This window comes from Heptranchias perlo, chromosome 20 (assembly GCF_035084215.1).
Source record: "Heptranchias perlo isolate sHepPer1 chromosome 20, sHepPer1.hap1, whole genome shotgun sequence".
Lineage (NCBI taxonomy): Eukaryota > Metazoa > Chordata > Chondrichthyes > Hexanchiformes > Hexanchidae > Heptranchias > Heptranchias perlo.
The window spans coordinates 16,743,881-16,765,295 of NC_090344.1; the positions used below are offsets into that span (position 1 = coordinate 16,743,881).

At 42.8% G+C, this 21,415-nt stretch overlaps 4 non-coding genes across 4 annotated transcripts; 2 read left to right on the forward strand and 2 right to left on the reverse strand.

Annotated features, from left to right (window-relative positions):
- Positions 1 to 43: 43 nt before the first annotated feature.
- trnar-acg (transfer RNA arginine (anticodon ACG)) lies at positions 44 to 116 on the reverse strand. The gene has a single exon. It is a non-coding gene; the product is annotated as a tRNA-Arg (tRNA).
- A 2,637-nt stretch (positions 117 to 2,753) lies between these two features.
- Positions 2,754 to 2,845, forward strand: trnar-ucu (transfer RNA arginine (anticodon UCU)). Its single transcript is given in 2 exon segments — positions 2,754 to 2,790; positions 2,810 to 2,845. It is a non-coding gene; the product is annotated as a tRNA-Arg (tRNA).
- An 11,495-nt stretch (positions 2,846 to 14,340) lies between these two features.
- trnak-uuu (transfer RNA lysine (anticodon UUU)) lies at positions 14,341 to 14,425 on the forward strand. The gene is given in 2 exon segments: positions 14,341 to 14,377; positions 14,390 to 14,425. It is a non-coding gene; the product is annotated as a tRNA-Lys (tRNA).
- Positions 14,426 to 17,275: 2,850 nt separating this feature from the next.
- Positions 17,276 to 17,346, reverse strand: trnag-gcc (transfer RNA glycine (anticodon GCC)). Its single transcript has one exon. It is a non-coding gene; the product is annotated as a tRNA-Gly (tRNA).
- Positions 17,347 to 21,415: the final 4,069 nt, after the last annotated feature.

The window sequence follows — 21,415 nt, forward strand, 5'->3', positions numbered from 1 at the left end:
TGATTCTTCGTTCCCCAGTGTCAGAGATAAAATTGTATGAACCCGAGCTAGGTAGGAGTCGAACCTACAATCTTCTGATCCGTAGTCAGACGCGTTATCCATTGCGCCACTGGCCCAAGTCATGGTAGCTGGTGTAATTTAATTCACTTTTCATTCAGAATCAACCGACAGGTTGACAGTTAATAAAACAGCGAAATGTGCAAGATAAATCGAAATGAACCAAACGGCCTCAAACTCCAACAGACAGTGGCGAGTATCTGACAGGTATCAGTGAGAGGAGATGGTGATTTTGCAGCTTGATTTGGCTCCGTGGCTTCGCTGCTCAAAATGCCTGTTTCGTCGGGTCCTTTATTGTCTTAAGCCTCCGATGTGATATTTACCCAATTTGTGAGTTCAGCAACAAAATGATCTTTAACAAAATAATATTTGTATTAGTTTCGGAGTCAACAAGGAAAGGATTCCAGAACTGCAGTGCGGAAGTGCTCTTTCATTGCACAGACGGACCTCTCATACAATGTGTCCGAAACACGTTTCGAGGATACTGTTCCAGAGGGCTGATTTTACAAACTGATTTAGTTGCAACCAGCAACCCATCTCCATTAAAAGTTGCGAAGCGAAACTCGTTTCAGAGCAGTTTCGCTGTTCAGCTTTTGTAAAATTAGTAGAAACTCATTTTGAACACATCATAGTATTAATGAGAATATCAGGCACATGACAATTGGGATGGAACCGTCTCTTACAATAAGTACAAAGTATAATCGATTACAAAGTGAAAAAGCCAATCCAATCTCTCAGTCTCTCTCTGTCAATTTCTCTGTGAGTGAACGTAAACCAGCAGAAGAAGCGAAAACAAAGAGCCGAGCAGTTTTGTTTGTTTCCTTTTCCTTCGGGCGAGTGCAGTTGAAGAGAATGATTTCTGTTTCCTGCTGGACAAATAACTGGAATGAGCAGTGTATCTGGTTCCCATGGTACCCAGTGAAACATCGACGTTTATATCTCACATTTACACTGATACCTTCCTTCCTCACTAATTATAGGAAACTTTTGGGAAGGTTCAATCACACTTCAGAAGTCCAGAAGCGCAAAGAAAGGTGGACACCTCATGGTGACGTCACCTACAGGCGAGAGAGGTTTGCAGGTTTACCTGGAGGTGTAAATGTATAAACTCCTTCCAATGTACAAACTCCCCTCACCAACAGCAATTCAATTCTAACTGATCTGAGGCTTTGGTCATTTATGGTGATTATACTTTGTGGAGTTAAACCAGCAGTAAAATCCGTGGTGTGTTATATACATAGCCGTTCAGTCAATATAAAACATTGTCATCCGACTTACCATGAGCAATGCCACACGGGGTATGTTAAGTTACGGACAGTTCTGCCTCCAACAGTTGTTCTCTCGGTCACACATCCGGCATCACCTCTCGGTCTCACACTGCAGAGTCACGCCTGAATATAAACACATTTCTGTTTCAGACTTTTACCTGAAGGTCAACAAATCACAAGTCAAGATGGAGGGAACAAACAAATCACATATTTAAGATCGTTAACGGATAGAAATTCACCATAAATGACTGAAAAAAATGAAGCAAACGGATCAAGATGAACAATTAGCAAAAGGTAACAATTAAAGAAAGGAGAAGGGGAACCGATCAAATCGCTCCAAATAGTTTTTGAAAAATCCTTTTGGTTTTCATCTTAGTTTCTCTGTTAAGTTGGGGACGGACATCTAGAAATATTTTTCGCACCATCAGAAAGACAATTAGAATACAAATTTCACAAAGTCGGACTTAATCTTACTTATACGACAGCGTGTTATGTGTTTGTAAAACCTGAAATTGTTTTACTATTCTTTAAGTTTAGAGAGATGCTCTGAATATATGTTCTACATTGAAACGTAAGTGGATTAATAAAATAAAATGAGGAAATTTGTTTAAGAACGTGAAGAGCTGCTTTCCCATGTTGGATATCGAGATATATTTATTTACACAACTGTCATTTGTGGAATGATGGAATGTATTTATATCTATATCTGTACAGGTAAGGAAATCCCCACTGGATAATTTCCAGGAACCAGCCAAATAATAAATTAGTTTGTCAATTCCAAAGCACCCGTTGGGATTTGCTGATTGAAAATTTGAATGAAAATCGAGACAATCACAAAGCATTGGAACAAATATACCCACTGAGGTTTCGGGGTTGTAACTTTTTTATTTATATCACTGAGTAACCTATTTTAAACAGGGTGAAGCTACAAATCTAATGATCAGAGTCTGGGTTAGAGAAAGAATAGATGAAAGTATCAAATTTAATTACACTGATTCCACAAACGCTGCACACCACAACACTTAAACATTGTTAACTGTTTCTACATAAAACTGGAGAGGGTGTAAACAGAAAGTAACAGAAAAAAAGCTCATTAATGTCTCAAACTTAATTTTGATATTGTTGCACAAACACTGAACAGCCCATCACTAAAACACTGTCCTGATCCAAAATCTATCAGCAGGACCCTGAGCCACAGTGAAAATGCTGTGATTTCAACCTGGTTCAAAACACGCATCCTTCTGATTTGGAGTCAGACGCGACTGTTCTTGCACCAGGCCCACAACAAGCGGCTGGAGCCGGATCCATTGGAGGGTGATCCGTGCAGACTGCCGCCGCGGCTCTCGGAATGTGAGAGGCGGAAGGAGGAGCAGCATGACCGCCTCAACCACAGCACAGGATCCCCGCTCTCCCACATAATGCATAACTGACTCTGTGGCGCAATGGATAGCGTGTTGGACTTCTACTTAATAATTGGAGGAGATATTCAAAGGTTGTGGGTTCGAGTCCCACCAGAGTTGAATTTTAGTTTCGGGAGCTGGGAAGTCAAATTTTGCAGCAAAACCGCAACAGGATCATTAATGTCCGTCAAGGATGGGAAACTGCCCCCGACACTTCATCTTACACAAGTGGCTCCAGTCACACCCGAATTTATTATTCTAAATCCACTCTGAGCTGGATTGGGGAAACTCTCTCAAGGAGGAGACTCATCCTCTGCTCAGACCGAAAGTCAATCTGCTGGACTTCTGGCTCTATCAGACTGCATGTTCCTTCAGACAGGTTTCTAACTGGACACATGCATCCTGCTGCCGTGCGAGCATTGGTGCTTGAGGAGTAAAATTCTTGTTTGCTGTAATTCTATTCTTGTAAAACTACTCCTGCAGTGCAGGATGGAAAGTATCCTGGCTGAGCGGTCAAAGGTGCTGGTTTGAAGCTCCAGTTTGATCCCACGATTTATAGATTGATCAAAATCATAGATTGAGTCTCCAAAACCGCAGCCTCCCTCCTGTAAACAACTTACTTGACTTCGTCCTCACCAATCTACCTGTCGCAAATGCATCTGTCCATGACAGTATTGGTAGGAGTGACCACCGCACAGTCCTTGTGGAGACCAAGTCCCGTCTTCGAACTGAGGAGACCATCCAACGTGTTGTGTGGCACTACCACCGTGCTAAATGGGAGAGATTCAGAACAGATCTGGCAGCTCAAAACTGGGCATCCATGAGGCGCTGTGGGCCATCCGCAGCAGCAGATTTGTATTCCAGCACAATCTGTAACCTCATGGCCCGGCATATTCCTCACTCTATCATTACCAACAAGCCAGGAGATCAACCTTGGTTCAATGAGGAGTGTAGAAGAGCATGCCAAGAGCAGCACCAGGCGTACCTAAAAATGAGGTGCCAAACTGGTGAAGCTACAACTCAGGACTAGATACGTGCTAAACAGCGGAAGCAACATGCTATAGACAGAGCTAAGCGATTCCACAACCAGCGGATCAGATCAAAGCTCTGCAGTCCTGCCACATCCAGTCTTGAATGGTGGTGGACAATTAAACAACTAACGGGAGGAGGAGGCTCTGCAAACATCCCCATCCTCAATGATGGCGGAGTCCAGCACGTGAGTGCAAAAGACAAGGCTGCAGCATTTGCAACCATCTTCAGCCAGAAGTGTCAAGTGGATGATCCATCTCGGCCTCCTCCCGATATCCACACCATCACGGAAGCCAGTCTCCAGCCAATTCGATTCACTCCACGTGATATCAAGAAACGGCTGAGTGCACTGGATACAGCAAAGGCTAGGGCCCCGACAACAACCCAGCTGTAGTGCTGAAGATTTGTGCTGCAGAACTAGCTGCGTCTCTAGCCAAGCTGTTCCAGTACAGCTACAACACTGTCATCTACCCGACATTGTGGAAAATTGCCCAGGTATGTCCTGTCCACAAAAAGCAGGACAAATCCAATCCGGCCAATTACCGCCCCATCAGTCTACTCTCAATCATCAGCAAAGTGATGGAATGTGTCGTCGACAGTGCTATCAAGCGGCACTTACTCACCAATAACCTGCTCACCGATGCTCAGTTTGGGTTCCGCCAGGACCACTCGGCTCCAGACCTCATTACAGCCTTGGTCCAAGCATGGACAAAAGAGCTGTATTCCAGAGGTGAGGTGAGAGTGACTGCCCTTGACATCAAGGCAGCATTTGACCGAGTGTGGCACCAAGGAGCCCTAGTAAAATTGAAGTCAATGGGAATCAGGGGGAAAACTCTCCAGTGGCTGGAGTCATACCTAGCGCAAATGAAGAAGGTCGTGGTTGTTGGAGGCCAAACATCTCAGCCCCAGCACATTTCTGCAGGAGTTCCTCAAGGCAGTCTCCTCGGCCCAACCATCTTCAGCTGCTTCATCAATGACCTTCCCTCCATCATAAGGTCAGAAATGGGGATGTTCGCTGATGATTGCACAGTGTTCAGTTTCATTTGCAACCCCTCAAATAATGAAGCAGTCCGAGCCCGCATGCAGCAAGACCTGGGCAACATCCAGGTTTGGGCTCATAAGTGGCAAGTAACATCCGCGCCAGACAAGTGCCAGGCAATGACCATATCCAACAAGAGAGAGTCTAAGCACCTCTCCTTGACATTCAATGGCATTACCATCGCCAAATCCACCACCATCAACATCCTGGGGCTCACCATTGACCAGAACCTTAACTGGACCAGCCATATAAATACTGTGGCTAAAACAGCAGGTCAGAGGCTGGGTATTCTGCGGCGAGTGACTCACCTCCTGACTCGCCAAAGCCTTTCCACCATCTACAAGGCACAAGTCAGGAGTGTGAATGAATACTCTCCACTTGATTGGATGAGTGCAGCTCCAACAACACTGAAGAAGCTCGACACCATCCAAGATAAAGCAGCCCGCTTGATTGGCACCCCATCCACCACACTTAACATTCACTCCCTTCACCACTGGCGCACTGTGGCTGCAGTGTGTCCCATCCAAAGGATGCTCTGCAGCAACTCGCCAAGGCTTCTTCGACAGCACCTCCCAAACCCGCGATCTCTCCCACCTAGAAGGACAAGAGCAGCAGGCACATGGGAACAACCCCACCTGCACATTCCCCTCCAAGTCACACACCATCCCGACTCGGAAATTTATCGCCGTTCCTTCATCGTCGCTGGGTCAAAATCCTGGAACTCCCTTCCTAACAGCACTGTGGGAGACCCGTCACCAAACGGACTGCAGCGGTTCAAGAAGGCGGCTCACCACCGCCTTCTCAAGGGCAATTAGGAATTGGCAATAAAAGCCGGCCTCGCCAGCGACGTCCACATCCCATGAACGAATGAAAAAATACTAAACTTTGCAACAGAGTAGTCCGGAGGAACCACATGTCAATTCAAATAAGTAGATGCATTTTGGAGCACACCAATTGTACCTTCAACTCTGGTCGAAATGTTCACAAGCAAACGGATTGTTTGACTTAGCTGAGACTCGAATTAACAATCTCTCCATTTCCCGATCATGTCCTGTCATATAAGGACCGCGCACTGACTGATTGCGCCGCGAGAGTCCGGTCACTTTGATCACCTGTCCCACTCTGCTGGAAAGAATCTTAAGTGTAAGAGGCCCTTCCACGTGGAAACGTGTCCAGTCACTGTGATCAAACTAATATCTGCACTTTCACTTTCAGCTTCTTTCACATCATCTGCTCCATCGCACTGCAAGCGGGTTTTCTGCGAACAGGTCAAAATGAACATTGCCAGAAATTCTATCAGTAGTAGGATTTGAACCCAGCGCCCACACAGCGATTTGATTTATTATCTTAAAGCAACGAGCTTTGTTCGCGAATCGCCTTGCCAGTCTTTCACGTTTTGCTTAATGCCCAAATAAATAAACTGAAGCTAATTGGCCGCATTTCCGCCGTGCTGGGGTTATTCTCCTTCGAGCAGAGAAGGTTCAGAGGAGATTTGATTGAAGTGTTCAAAGTCATAAAGGGTTTAGATAAAGTTAATAATTGAAGCTGTTCCCATTGACGGAAGTGTCGAGAATCAGATGACCCAGATTTGAGGTGATTGGCAAAAGAACCAAAGGCGACATGAGGAAAATCTTATTTATGCAGCGGATGGTTATGATCTGGAATGCGCTTCCTGAAAAGGTGGTGGAAGCAGATTCAATCGTGGCTTTCAAAAAGGAATTTGATAAATACTTGAAGGGGAACATGCAGGGCCACGGGGAAAGCGACGGGGAATGGGACTAATGTGATTGTTCTTACAAAAAGCAGGTAAGGAATTGATGGGTCGAATGACCTCCTTCTGTGGTGTGTTCATTCTATGATCAATATTATTTTACATACAATGAATGGACCATCCCTGAAAGACTGCCCCGCGATAAAACAGAGTGACACTGAATGGTTGCGAAAATATGATGATCCCCACAGGATTCGAACACTCATTATTGTGATGTGAAGTCAGACGCGCTACCGTTGCGCCACTAGGTCCACCGCAAGCACGTGGAGCCAGATCCATATGAGGGAGATCGGTACCGAACGCAACAGGGACTCGAAGAGGCGGAAGCATCAACAGCAACAGCGCAGAAGCCCCGCTCTCGAATCCAGCCCTTTCCAGTGGAGAGCTGCCAGTCCCGGCCTGAGCCCTGTCTGGGAGCCGCCTGCTATTCTTTCGTTGCAGAACGGGACCGATCCAGTTTTAGCTTACACACAAACTCAGGACTCCCACTCCTGACAGATTCACTTGTTTAGGTTCAGTGAATTGGGATTTAATTCAATCCCCATCCGCCCTCCGCTCTGTCAGTTCAAGACTTCATTTGCACCGAAACTTGGAGCTCTGTTTTAGATGGTGCCGGCTGTTTCAGCATTTCTCAGTCCCACGACAAACATTTTTTGCTGCTAACTACTGCTTTATACAAAGTGCCCAGGAAAAAGGGAATTTTTCCTGGGTACTGAGTTAGACTTAAGGAACAATAGAGGTGCGATCACACTACTGGGTGTATTCTTTTGGTCACCAACTAGTGCGAAGAAAAAGAGGAGCAAATTTGAATGGGAAATTACAGAGAGGTGCAAAAGCCATAGCGTATTAATAACCGGGGATTTCAAATATCCTCATGTAGACCGAGATAACAATAATACAAGGCACAAAGAAGGGGAAGAATTTTTGAAATGTGTTCAGGATAACATTCTCGACCAGTACGTCTCTGGCCCAATGAGGAAGGAGGCATTGCTGGACTTGGTTCAAAGGAATGAGGCTGGCCAAGTGGAGCAAGTGTAAGTGGGGGAGCATTTAGGGAGCAGTGATCAGTTTCATAAGGATTAGAATAGCTATGGAAATGGACTCTGCCCACTCTAAAGTAAAAATACTCAATTGGAGGAGAGCCAATTTCAATGGGATGAGAACAGGTCTGGCCCCGGTAAATTGGAATCAAAGATTGTCAGGCAAAACTATAACTGGATAGTGGGCGGCTTTTAAAAAGATGATTCGAGTACAGAGAAGGTATATTCCAACGAGGTAAAAAGGTGGGGCAACTAAAGCCAGAGCTCTCGGGATAATAAGAGAGATAGAGTGTAAGATGAAGCGGGAAAAAGTGGCGTATGACAGGTGTCAGATTGATAACACCAGTGCCAACCAGAGAGAATAGAGAAAGTTCAGAGGGGAACTGAAAAAGGAAATAAGAGGGGCATAGAGAGAGCAAAAGAATAGCGGAAAACATAAAAGGGAATCAAAAAGTCTTCCACAGACATGTTAACAGTAAACGGGTAGTAAGAGGAGGGGTCGGGCACGATTAGGGACCATAAAGGAGATCTACTCATGGAGGCAGTGGGCATGGCAGAGGTACTAAATGAGTACTTAAAATAGATAAGTCAACTAGTCTGGATGGGTTGCACTCGAGGATGTTGAGCGAAGTAAAGGGGGAAATTGCAGAGGAACTGGCAATAATCTTCCAGGCATCCTTAGATATGGGGATGGTGCCATAGGACTGGAGAATTGCAAAGGTTACAACCTTGTTCAAAAAAATGGTGTAATGTTAAACCCAGCAACTATAGGCCAGTCAGTGTAACCTCGGTGATGGGGAAAGTATTGGAACTCATAACAGTCACTTGGACGAGTGTGGATTGATTAGGGAATGCCAGCACGGATTTGTTGAAGGCAATTCGTGTTTAACCAACTTGATAAAGTTGTTTGATGAGGTAACAGAGAGGGTAGATGAGGTCAATGCAGTTGACGTGGTGTATATGGACTTTCAAAAAGCGTTTGATCAAGTGCCACGTGGTAGGCTTGCGATCAAGATTGCAGCCCATGGAACACAGGGGGAAATAGCAACATGGATGCAGCACTGGCTAAATGACAGGCAACAGAGTTGTGGTGAACTGTTGTTTTTTGGACTGGAGGGAGGTGGACAATGGTGTTCCATAGGAGTCGGTGGTGGGACAACTGCTTTTCTTGATATATATTAATGACTTGGACTTGGGAGTAAAGGGTACAATATCAAATTTTGCAGATGACACAATACTTGGCGAACAGTCAGGTGGATAGACTTGAAGAGGATATGGACACGCCGGTGGCATGGACGGACACGTGGCAGATGAAGTTTAACGCGGAACAATGCGAGGTGATGCATTTCGGTGGGTAAAAACGAGGGGAGGCAATATAAACTGGAGGGCACAATTCTAAAAGGGTTAAAGGAACACAGGGACCTGGGGGTACATGGGCACAAATCGTTGAAAGTGGCAGGGCAGGTTGAGAAAGCGGTTTAAAAAACAGACGGGGTCCTGGGCTTTATAAAGAGGGGCATAGAGTACAAAAACAAGGAAGTCATGATAAACCTTTATAAAACACTCGGCCACAAATGGTATTTGGTCCAGTTCTGGGCAGTGCACTTTTGGAAGGATGTGAATGCCTTGAGAGGGTGCAGAGGAGATTTCCTGGAATGATTCCAGGGATGAGGGACTTAAATTACATGGATAGGCTGAAGAAGCTCGGATTGTTCTCCTTGGAACTGAGAAGGCTGACAGGAGATATGACATAGATATTCAAAATCATGAAGGGCCTAGACAGAGTAGATAGAGTGAAACTGTTCCCATTGGCGGAAGGGACATGAAGCAAAGTGCATAGATTTAAGGTGATTGGCAAAAGAACCAAAGGTGACAAGAGTGAAAACTTCTTTACACAGCGAGTGGTCGGAATCTTTGATTTTTTGCTTTGCATGTGATGAAATTTCATCATTTTACAGACTGTATCTTAAGAATGGGATTAAAAGTTCAGTTTATGACGCCAGGAATCTGGTGCAGCCGTTGTTAAATTTATCAAAGCAGGCAATTGTCGCCATTTTTCACAAGAACGCCCTAACTGGTTATGCGCTCAAGATGAAAGTAACGCAACGGGGGACAATTGATAAAACACGAAAGACATCGGGCTCTGACACAAATCCTCATCGTTTTGCTTTTCCAATATAAAGGGTGCGCCATTTATTCTCTGAACAGAGAAACAGACTGGTCTCGCTCACAACAGTAATCTCCATGTCACAGCGAATTAGCCTTTCGGGACCGTGTCTGTCAAGATGAATTGTGATTTCCGTGAAGCCAATGTTCCATTCCTTTGTAAGTTTCCTGCGCCTGCAATGCGATCACAAGGTTTCTTTTTATTCCACAGGGAAAATAGTGGAATATTAGCTCTGCTCAGCCGGCAATGATCACGGTACATTTTCTTGCAGACAAAACACACATTGAAACCCTGGAACTTTGAGGCGATGAATCCTCAGGAAAAATGAAATAAGGGCTCGAATCAATCGAACCAATAGCACCATCGAGACAAGTGAAGAGGTCACCTGCTAAACCAGTAATTCACTGAGCTAAACCTTGAGGCTGCAGTGACCAATATAACAAGTGTCCACTGTCAGTTTACTTTTCCAAAATGAATGGTTGAAACTTGCAGGAGTGAAAATCCAACGAGCCGGTCTTCACAGTGAAACCAGCAACTATGAAGTTAAGAGAAACGTGCCGGCGAAATACTCGATTTCAGCGCGGTGACACTGGGCCAGAGTAAAGTTCAGTTAATATGATCGCCGAGTGGCGAAAGGGGAGATTTGGAACTCCTGATCGACCGCACTGCGTATTTTCCAGATCTGCTGAGAGCACCAATCCCTTCAATTCATCACTTACAGGGACAATTCGATTCTCGGTTTCTTTTCCCTGAACTTGACGAGATCTTCAAAATTGAAAGCGACCCATATCAGAGCGAACCTCGTCACCGACATGCTCACAGATACAAAGCGGCCAAACTCTGCTTTAGTGAGATGAAAGCCCAGAGCTGTTTCAAGGTGGAAGGCAATTGCAAAGAAAGCTCGTTCAATGAAAGTGCAGATCATTGAAGTGCCTGTAAAGTCCAGATTGTTTGAACTGAACTTCTTCCGAAAGCGCTTGAGATTCAGGTGGAGTGATTTGGAGACTTCTTTTCCCTCTTTACAAAAGTTTGTACCGCAGATCAAGATCAAAATTCTAGGGCTGAATTTGGGCTTCTCCGTGATATGTAGCTCGAATCGAGAATTATATCCCGACTACAACGAGCCCAGTAACAAATCAAGGGGATTCAGTCTAAGTAAAATAATGGTATTGGAGAAAATAATTAGATTAAAGATCGACAAATCACCAGGACCTGATGGAGACCATCCCAGGGGATTAAAAGGAATAGTTGAGAAAATTGTACATGCTTCAGTCATGATCGTTCAAACTCTCTTGTTTCAGGAATTGTTCCATGGATTGAAAAATTGCCAATGCCATTCCATTATTTAGGAATGGGAGGAGAGATAAAGTAGGAAAAGTCTGACGTCTTTTGTGGGGAAGTTAGCAGTATCTGTTATTAGGGAAAGAATGATTGAGCACTTGGATAAATATGAATTGATCAGAGAAGCCAGCATGGATTTGTAAAGGGTAAGTCAAGTCTAACGAAACTCGTTGAACTTCTTGAAGATGTAATAACGTGGTAGGTAATGGAGTGTCTTTGGGTGTTATATGTATATTGACTTCCAGAGGCATTCGATAAGGTACCACATAAGAGACTGTTTACAGAAATGAGAGCACATGGAAATTAAAGCAACCTATTGACATGGGTGGGGAGTTCGTTAGAAGGTAGGAGACAGAGAGTCGGGATAATGGATCTGTGCTCAAATTGACAGGATGTGATTAGTGGTGTCCCCCAGGGATCTGTACCGGGGTATTAGCTTTTTACTATGTGCATAAATGAGGCAAATGAAGAAAAAGAGAGCCATATATCCAAGTTTGTCGACGACACCAAGTTAGGTGGCACAGTGAGTAATGTAGATGGGAGCATAAAGTTGCAAAGCGAAATTGATAGATGAAGTGAGTTGGTAAAACTGTGCCACATGGAGCTTACATAGAATTACATAGAATGTACATCACAGAAACAGACAATTCGGCCCAACTCGACTATGCCGGTGTTTATGCTGCAGACGAGCCTCATCCAACCCCGCTTCATCTAACCCTATGAGCAAATCCGAATATTCCTTTCTCCTCCATGTGTTTATCTCGCTTCCCCGTAAATGCATCCATGCGTTTCGCCTTAACTACTCCTTGTGGTAGCGAGTTGCACATTCTAGCGAGCCTCTTTGTAAATAAGGTTCTTTTGAATGCCATATTGGATTAAATGTGACTATCTTATATGTATGGCCCCAATTTTGGACTCGTCCCCCCAAAATTGCAAACACCTTATCTCCGTCTGACCTATCAAACCCTTGCATAATCTTAAAGTCCTATTTCAGGTCACCCTCAGCCTTCTATTTTCGATGGAAAAGAGCCGAAGACTGTTCAATCTTTCAATATGGGGAAGTGTGAGGTCATCCACTTTGGACCGAAGCAACATAGATGAGAATATTTTCTAACTGGTGAGAAACTAGGAATTGTGGGGGAGGAAAGATGTTTACGGGTCCAAGTGCAGAAATCATTAAAAGTCAGTGGACAGTTACAAAAATAATTAAAAAGGCTAATGGAACTTTGACCTTTATCTTAAGGGAGCTCGAATTCAAAGGGGTTTACATTATGTTACAGTTATATAAACTCTGCTAAGAGCAAATTTCGAGTACTGCATTCAGTTCTCGGCACCACACCTCAGGGAGGATATATTGGCCTTGGAGCGGGTGCAACGCAGATTCACCAGAATGAGACCGGAGCTAAAATGTTTAAATTATGCGGACAAGTTGCAGATAAAAGGTTTGTATTTCCTTGTGTACAGAAGATTAAGTGATGATGTATTCGAGTTGTTGAAGGTGATTAAATGAACCAATGGTGTGTGTGTGAGCTGTGAGACAGCTTGAAATACCAATGCTCTCCACCACTGGGGACTGAGTCTTCCAACAGACAGGGATTTTCACTCGTGCAAGTTTCATCCACATTTTCTGCTCTTCATTTCTCCGACTTGCTTGTTGCGCCTTTCCGTTCAATTCAGGATTTACAGGAAAAACTCGATTCTGCCGTCAATCTTCGGGTCACATGGTGAGATTTCAAATAAGTGAAATCGACCCTCATCAAACCCCAATATCGTCACCTTCACGTTTGACGAATGCAAAGCGGCTTTTATCGCGGTTTGGCTGCACAACTCGTTCAAAGATACTGTCGGTAATTGGAGGGTCTTTCAAGTCATGACCCGAACATAACAGTTCGCACTGCCGTTTTCCCCAAGACGCTTCAGGTTCATGTGGAATGATTTTGGTCTGGCGGTTAAATCAGTTCCCTCTTTCCGAATCCACCTTTGAACCCGGGAATTTCAGTATTTTTGATAACCGAGACCAAACTGGTTTGTCCTGTATTTCACATTACTTTCCAGATATTACAGATAAGCAGAGCACTTGAGCTGTCACAGCTGTGACTTTGACTTTTCTCCCTCTCTTCTGGATCTCCCCGGCAACTGCCACTAACCACAATCTTCTGTCACACTTCTCCATCAGAAAGTTCCGAGTCTCGGTTTCCAAATGAAATAACGCCCATCTCTTCAATCAACGACAGCGCAGAGAGAGTTTCTTAGTTTCAGCTCCCAATTTCTCCAAATCCTCAAAGTAGCATGAAAATAATTGTCCTTAAGTTATTAATAATAATAATATAATTCAAAGTTCTTATCGTCTGGGGTTTTGTTTCAGATTCCACGGCTTTTAAAGGTCACTGCGGATGTTTAACGAAGCGCCTCTTGGTTGGAGGCTTCTGTGTGGGAAAGATCACGAAGCGATAATTGAGAGACCGAGGATGAAGCTGTTTGATGCGAGCACTGGTGACTCAAACCGTGCGCGGCTCCAGTGGCGCAATCGGTCCCCGCGCGTTATTTCTACAATAATTATACGCTCGAGAAATGCTGGAGTTGTGAGCTCCAGCGCCATCGAAAGTAGTTGAACCTACATCCGGTTCCATAACGCATCGACTTCTTCATGTCCCCATATGGGCACTGAGGCTCCTCTGGCCTACCGTCTTGCAATTGCAGGCGAGAGTTTATAAGAGGAGAGGGGGCAATTGGCGACAGCTGAAATGGTAAAGGGGCCGGCACGACAACTTTAAATCCAAAGAACCAAAAACACAATTCTTCTTTCCGTGAAGCAGGTATTGATCGATTTGAAGTGTCGTGCAGGGAAAATTCGGGAGGCAAACCTGCTGCCTGGTGTCACCTTGTATCGGGTGAAATTATTCAACTTTCAATTGTTGATCGGCTGAAAGGTCGAGAGGCCTATTCCAGCTCCCGTGTGGAACAAGTTTAGCTTTTGAGCCATTGGGTAAAGTGTTTTTGTTTAATTGCTGCTAACGAATGACAAGACATTTTGTACAACCAAGAAGAACTGCAAAATCACGATTTCGCTGCCCATGTTTCTAACATCATGTTCAACAGAAACAAGGATTCTCCTCAAATCGTTGCTGAGAATTCGAGAAAACGGACTCTCACCCTGATTCAACAGCGACAAGGGATAATTCACAGTCCTACCATGAATCCGTATGATGGAAGCAAGTCAAGCAACGAGCCTGGGTAGCTCAGTCGGTAGAGCATCAGACTTTTAAAACAGGTAGTGATCTGAGGGTCCAGGGTTCAAGTCCCTGTTCAGGCGAAAAGTTTTAAAGCAGCTGGCAAGTTCTGCCTTTCCAGCGGACCAAAAGAAGCAGGAGTGGGCGAGAGCGTCCCTCGACCCTGCTCCGCCATTTTATGAGATCATGGATGATCTTCGAACTCACCTCCACTTTCCCGACCTATCCCCATATCCCTTGATTCCTTTAGTGTCCAAAAATCTATCGATCTCAGTTTTGGACATACTCAACGATTCAGCATCCACAGTCTTCTGGGGGAAAGAATTCCAATGATTCACAACCCTCTCAATGAAGAATTTATGTCTCATCTCTGTGCTAAATAGCTGGCCCCTCATCTTGAGATTATGACCGTTACTTGTAGACTCTCTAGCTAGGGTAAGCAGCCTCCCAGCATCAAGCTGTCACACCCTCTAAGAATTTTATACATATCAATGAGATCATCTCATTATTCTAAACTCCAGTGAATATAGGGTCATTCTACTCAACCTCTCCTCAGAGGGCAAACATCTCATCCCAGGAATCAATCCAGTGAACCTTTGTTGCCCTCACTCTCAGGCAAGTATATCGTTCCACAGGTAAGGAGATCAAAACTGTACACAGTACTCCAGGTGTGGTCTCACCATAGCCCTATATAATTGCAGCAAACTTTCTTATCCTTGTACTCCAAACCCCTTTCAATAAAGGCCAACATATCATTTGCTTTCCTAATTGCTTGCTGCACCTGCATGTTAACTTTCTGAGATCCGTGTACAATGACAGCCAAATCACCCTGAATACCAACATTGCTTAGTCTCTCACCTTTTTAAAGTTATTCTGCTTATATATTCCTCGCAAAGTAAATAACCTCAGATTTCCCCACTTTATACTTAATTTGCCACCTTCTCGCCCATACACCCAACCTGTCCATATCACTTTGCATTCTCTTTGCGTCCTCCTCACAGCTTACTAACCCACCAACATTGTATCGTCAGCAAACTTGGATATATTACGCTCGGTCGCCTCATCTCAGTCATTAATTTCGATTGTAAATAGCTCAGGCCCAAGCACTGATGCTCACAGCACCACATGAGTTGCAGCCTGCCAACCCGAAAATGACCTGTTTATTCCGACTTTCCGTTTTCTGTCCGTCGACCAATCCTCAATACATGTTAATGTATCACCCATGATCCCATGAGCACTAATCTTGTGTACCTACCTCTTATGTGGAACCGTATCGAATACCTTTTGACAATCCAAATATACTACATCCAATGGTTCTTCTTTATCTATCCTGCTAGTTACAGCATCAAAAGCTCTAATAGATTTGTTAAACACTAATTGCCTTTCATAAATCCGTGTTGCATGTGACTAATCATATTATGGTTTTCTAAGTGTCCTGTAACCACGCCCCTGGTTATACATCCTAGCATTTTACCTACTACTATTGTCAGGCTAAATCGCCTGCAGTTCCCTGTTTCCTCCCTTCCTCCTTTGGGGTTATATTTGCTACCTTCCAATCCACGGGGACAGTTCCAGAATCTTGGGAATTCTGGAACATCGAAACCAATGCATCCACTCTATCTACAGCCACCTCTGTTAAAACCCTAGGATGTAGGTCATCTCGTCCAGGGGATTTGTTGGCTTTTAGTCCCATTAATTTCACCAGTACTTTTTCTTTACTAACCTTAATTACTTTAAGTTCCTCACTCATTAGCCCCTTGATTCCCCACTATTTCTGGTATGTTTTTTGTGTATTCTACTGTGAAGAACGATAAAAGTAGTTGTTTAACGTCTCTGCCATTTCCTTATTCCCGAATATAATTTCTCCTGTCTCTGCCTCCAAGGGACCAATGTTTACTTTCGCTAATCTCTTCCTTTATACACATTTGTAGAAATTCTTACAATCCATTTTTACATTTCTTTCTGGTTTACCCTCATCCTATTTTCTCCCTTTTTATCAGTTTGTTGGTCATCCTTTGCTCATTTCTAAAACTCTTCAAATCCTCAGTCTACTACTCTTTATGGCAACATTGTAAGCCTCTTCTTTTAACGTAATACTACCCTTAATTTCTCCAGTTAACCAAGGATGTACCACTTTTCTGGTGAAGTTTTTAATCCTCAAGGGAATGTATTTTCGTTGAGAATTATGAATTATTTCTTTAAATGTTCGCCATTGCTTATCTCCAAACATATTTTTAATTTAATTTCCCAAACTACCTTAGCGAACTTGCCATTGATAACTACTTAATTGGATTTGTTTAAATTTAAGAGCCTAGTTTCGGAACTAACGACAGCACTCTCAACTCAATATGAAATTCTATCATATTATGATCATTCTTCGTCAGAGGATCATTTACTCTAAGATTAATAATTATCATAGAATCATAGAATGGACCATCTGGACATCTGGACCATCCGACCCATCAATCCCGTACCTGCCTTTTGTAAGACCAATCCGGTTAGTCCCATTCCCCGTGGCCCTACATTTTCCCCTTCAAGTATTTATCAAACTCCTTTTTGAAAGCTGCGATTGAATCTGCTTCCAACACCCTTTCAGGCAGCGCATTCCAGATCATAACTATTCGCTGAATAAAAAAGTTTTTCCTCATGTCGCCTTTGGTTCTTTTGCCAAACCCCTCAAATCTGTGTCCTCTGGTTCCCGACCCTTCCGCCAATTAGAACAGCTTCTCTTGATTGATTTCATCTGAACCCTTCATGGCTTTGAAAACTTCTCTCAAATCTCCTCTGAACTTTCACTGCTCCAAGGAGAACAACCCCAGTACCAGGAAGATGTGGTCACTTAGTTCCACTTCATTAATTTTGGCATTAAACAGACCTTTGAACAGTGGCCAATTGACCATGTTCCGGTGGTACTTTTTGGTGCAAAATGCCGATGCATTGGCCGGGAATCGAACCCGGGTCTCCCGCGTGGCAGGCGAGAATTCTACCCCTGAACCACCAATGCTTGTACCAATCATTCCTGCATGTGTCCATTTGGAATTCTATCTGAACGAACATGCCGTTTTCAGCTGCGATGGCTGAGTGGTTAAAGAGTTGGGCTCAAAATTCCAATGGGGTTTTCCTGCCGAGGTTTGAATTCTGCTGGTAGCGCGACTATTTAAAAATCTCGTCAATGCTCAAACAGTTAATTAACCGTATTTACCTCTCTTTCAGCAGGAGAGATACAACAGCGTGGCCGGTGCTTTCAATTGGATGTTAAAACCTCTCTTGCAAGATTTCAAGACCCGAGAAGGAATCTGTAACTTAAATTCTGCTGGTTTGCTACACCTGACATTTATAAACTTTATTTTCTTTGCATTCATCACATAAGAACATAAGAAATAAGAGCAGGAGTAGGCCAATCGGCCCCTCGAGCCTGCTCCGCAATTCAATAAGATCATGGCTGATCTGATCCGAACTGCAAATCTAAAGAACACAAGAAGTAGGAGCAGGACCCAGCCACTCAGCCCCTGGGCTCGCTCTATCTCTCCCTGTCTTTAGCTTTTCTCTCTCTGTGCTGTCCCCAATGGACTTCTCAGGCTTCCTTGAACGGGGAAGGCTGATCTAACCTGCAACACGAGCAGAGAAGGGTAAAGAAATAAAAGAATGAGACGGTAGGAAAAGTAAAGGGGCAATCCAGCTGATGCAACCAATGTCGACACATTAATGTCTCTTCGCACTCAGAATGAAACAAAACATTAATTTGATTAAAGTATACCTATGGTAGAGTGTATGTTATCACGATGCGGAGAAATTTACTTGCGAGCATTGGTGCTTGAGGGGTGGAATTCTTGCTTGCAGTAATTCTATTCCTGTAAAACTAGTTCCTGAAGTGTAAGATGGAAAGTATCCTGGCTGAGCGGTCGGAGGCGCTGGTTTAAAGCTCCAGTTAAATCCCACGATTTGTAAATGGATGAAAATCATAGTTTTCGTCTCCAAAACCGCAGCCTCCCTCCTGTAAACAAGTAATACTAAACATCTCATCTGCTATTGCAACAGCGTAGGCCGGAGGAACCACATGGCAATTCAAATAAGTAGATGCATTTTGGAACACACCAATTGTACCTTCAACTCCGGTCGAAATGTTCATAAGGAAAAGGATTGTTTGATCTAGATGAGACTCGAATTAAAAACCCCGGCATTTCCCTAGAATCTACGGCATAAAAAGACGGCGCACTGACCGATTGCACCACTAGAGCCCGGTCACTCTGATCACCTGTCCCACTCTGCTGGAAAGAATCTGAACATAAAATGTTCTTACCTGTGGAAACGTGTCCTGTCCCCGTGATGAAACTAATATCTGAACTTTCACTTTCAGCTGCTTTCACATCCTCTGCTCCATCGCATTACAATCGAGTTTTCTGTGAACAGGTCAAAATGAACATTGCCAAAAATGCTATCAGTGGTGAAATTTGAACCCAGAAACACCCCAGACATTGGATCCACGCACCTTTGACCACCAGCTCACGCTTCCATAAAACAGCACCACTGGTTAAAGGTCTGTTTAATGCTCAAATAAATGAATTAGAGCAAATTGACCGCATTTGCCGCGTGCTGGGATTGTTCCCTTGGAGCAGAGAAGGTTCAGAGGAGATTTGATAGAAGTTTTCAAAGTCATGAAGGGTTCAGATAAAGTAAATAAAGAGAAGCTGTTCCCATTGGCGGAAGAGTCGGAAACCAGAGGACACAGATTTAAGGTGATTGGCAAAAGAAGCAAAGGAGACATGAGGAAAAACCTTTTTACGCAACGAATAATTATAATCTCGAATGCGCTGCCTGAAAGGGTGGTGGAAGCAGATTCAATCGTGGCTTTTGAAAAGGAATTTGATAAATACTTCAAGGGGAAAAAATGCAGGGCTACCGGGAAAGGGCCTGACTGGATTGCTCTTACATAATGCCGGCACGGGTTCGATAGGTCGAATGGCCTCCTTCTGGACTGTGTCCATTCAATGATTCCACAATAATTATTATTTTACAAACAGTGAACAGCCCATCCCAAAAAGACGGTCCCGCTTTCAAGCAGAGAGACACTTAATCGCTGTGAAAACGCAATGACCTCGACATGATTTGAACACGCATCCTTCTAATCTAGAGTCAGACGCGCTACCGTTGCGCCACGAGATCCACATCCAACAGCTGGAGCCGTATCCATAAGAGGGAGATCAGTACCGACCGCCGCAGGGACTTCCAGAGGCGGAAGCAGCAACAGCAACAGTTCCGCTTTCTCATCGAGCCACTGCCCGGTCCCGGCCTGAGCCCTGTCTGGGAGCCGCCTGCCAGTCTCTCTTCACTGAACGAGATCATGAAAGGCTCCAGCAGCGCTGTCTCGGCGAATAGCAACAGTTCAAAACCGCATTCCAGATGCGACAACAAACCCATCAGTTTTCCACTGTTCCCCAGCTGCCGGAGTGAGAGAGTTTGCGACAGCAGAATTTATGGAGGACCGGAGAGAGTGAAACTTTATTTGGGCTTTCGTGGGAAATCCTGGATTTGAACCAGTGAAACTCCCTGAGCGGGAATCAGATCCAAAGATCAACTGGCAACAGAGCCGTGCAGCCAATGTAAAATTTCGCTGTCACGCAGCCGATCAGCCAACCTTCCAGAACACAATATCCGTCCATTCTCGCTTTCTTCTACAATATATGATGTACAGCGATATCAGATTCAGCACTTATTATTTCAAGTCAACAATATTATCCTCTCTTCACCAAATTCGTTTTGAATGTACGACTTGCTTTATAGTGATCAGTTTGCAGAATGAAGTGCTCTGAAGCTACATAAATGTGGAGACATTGGCTACGAACTCATCAGCTGGGTTATAACTTTACTTTTCCTACCGTCTCAGACTGCTGGTGTTGCTGGTTAGATCAGTTTTCACCATTCAAGGAAGCCTGAGAATTCTATCAATTGAATTATTTGTATAATAAATTGAACCCTTTAATTTATTATACAATTATTTTTTAAATTTATTCATAACAATTAAACACGTGAATTATTTATATAATAAATTATACACTTGAATTATTTATATAATACATAAATCAATTGAATTATTTCGATAATAAATGAAACTAATGAATTATTTATATAATAAATTAAACTATTGAATTATTTATATAACAAACTATTGAGTTATTTTTATAATAAATTAAACATTTTAATTATTTTGATAATTAAACATTTGAAGTGTTTGTATAAAAAATAAACACTTGAATAAATTATATAATAAATGAAGCAATTAAATTGTTTATACTATAAAGTAAACAATTGAATTATTTATATAATAAATTAAACATTTGTCTTTATATAATAAATTAAACAATTGAATTATTGATATGATAAAATATACTATTGAATTATTTATATATAAAATTAAAGGATTGAAATATTTATATAATAAATTAAACAATTGACTTATTCATATAATAAATTAATCAATTGAATTATTTAGATAACCAATTAAGCTATTGAATTATTTATATAATAAATTAAACACAAATTATCATAAAAGAAATTTAAAAATTGAATTTTTTATTAACAAATGAAAGACTTGTGTTCTTTATATAATAAATTAAACATTTGATTATATAACAAATTTTTTTAATGAATTATTTATATGATAAATTAAACACGAAGTTTTTATGCAATCAATTAAACAATTTCATTATATAATACATTAAACAATTCAATTATTGATATATTAAGTTAAACTATTGAATTATTTATATAAGTTAAACAATTGAATTGTTTAGATAATAAATTAAACACATGAATTATTATATAATAAATTATACACATGAATAATTTATGTAAAAAATTAAACAATTGTCGACAAGAGACAGAATCAGTGACAGATACAGTGATGCAAGGAAATAAACAAAGAGTATAAATGCCAGGTTCTGCAATCTAGAAGAATTTAAATTGCTGATTGGGAGATATTCCTTCTCGTGTCTTGAAATCTTGAAAGAAAGCATTGGTCGCCCGCCACGGTGGAATGCCTCTCCTGCTTTGAAAAAGGTAAACGCGGTCAATTA